General features: G+C 24.8%; 1 non-coding gene across 1 annotated transcript; it reads left to right on the plus strand.

The window, feature by feature from the left end:
* Positions 1 to 212: 212 nt before the first annotated feature.
* Positions 213 to 286, plus strand: TRNAT-AGU (transfer RNA threonine (anticodon AGU)). Its single transcript has one exon. It is a non-coding gene; the product is annotated as a tRNA-Thr (tRNA).
* The last annotated feature ends 1,085 nt before the right edge of the window (positions 287 to 1,371 follow it).

Raw genomic sequence — 1,371 nt, forward strand, 5'->3', positions numbered from 1 at the left:
TTTTTTTTCCAGTTAAATTTAAACTGTTTTCGCTATTTAAAAACTTCTTACCTCATCACCAACGGTAAGTGTAATAATATTAGATGCAGTAAGCATATTTACAATTCTTTTAATTAACAATTTAAAAAAATAATTTCTTATAAATTTTTTTTTTCAAATAACTCATCTCTTGATATACAGATAATATTTATTCTATTCAGGCCGGCCAACAAGGCGCCGTGGCTTAGTTGGTTAAAGCGCCTGTCTAGTAAACAGGAGATCGTGAGTTCGAATCTCGCCGGTGCCTATTCTTTTGGCAAACGGCAAGTAGAATTTAAATGTAGTTCCATTTATCTAAAAACAAAAACTGTCAAATTTAAATTAGAATAACTTGAAAAAATTCATTGTTTTATACACGATAGCTATATAATATATATTTTAGTTATTTTAAATTCCGAGTGTTACGAACAAATTTTGCTAATTAATAATTTAATATTTTAGTGGATAGTACACAAATATTTTTAATAAATAAGTGTAATATTTTTAATTATTCCAATTTTTTTGTGCATATAACTTTTTTCGAACGAATGGGACGTATAGAATATTACGCAGGCATTTACAAATAATTTAAAAAAATTCTTATTTGATTTTAAGTATTATTTCTCTTATAAAATCATTAAATGTCATTTCCATCAAACGTGTAACTTAATATTCCACTTTAAGAATTTTATTTTACATCATCCTTTCGAAAAATATAGAGTAACGTACAAATAACATAAAGTCTCTTTCAGGTAGAATTAATATTTACTGTTCTAAAAAAAATATTACACAAAACATTTTTAACATTTAATAGTTAACAATTGATTCTCCTTAATCAAAATAAAATATGAAGCATTGTTCTATTATTTTTCTTTCTATTTAAATAAAAAATAAAATAAATTTTCCTACTTGAAAAAATCTTTTTAATTAATCCCGTTTCTGGATGAGAAATAATCAATTAATGATACATTGATTTTCACATAAGCACTACTTTTGTTTACCGATTCTATCAATTATTAGACAGTATTATTCTTCAGATGAAGAAAGTAAATTTTCGTTAAACTAACAAACCTATAATGCAAGCAAACTTTAGGTCTTTTGTAATAGCTGATGGTAACATTAGAGAGAGTCAAACCATCTGCTTTTTTTAATCATAGTAATTAAAATTTCGTGTGTAAATGTAGAAATTAAGCTCGATATTTCATAAAGTTTAAGATTCAATCTGTGAGGATGCAATTCTTAGAATCATTATTTGAAAAAGATTATCAAATCAGAACTGCATCAAATTTAACAAATCATCCATACTTCATATTATTTCAAAACAATACTTTAATACTAATCCCATTAGATAAA

The sequence above is a fragment of the Lycorma delicatula genome, chromosome 3 (genome assembly GCF_047948215.1).
Source record: "Lycorma delicatula isolate Av1 chromosome 3, ASM4794821v1, whole genome shotgun sequence".
Lineage (NCBI taxonomy): Eukaryota > Metazoa > Arthropoda > Insecta > Hemiptera > Fulgoridae > Lycorma > Lycorma delicatula.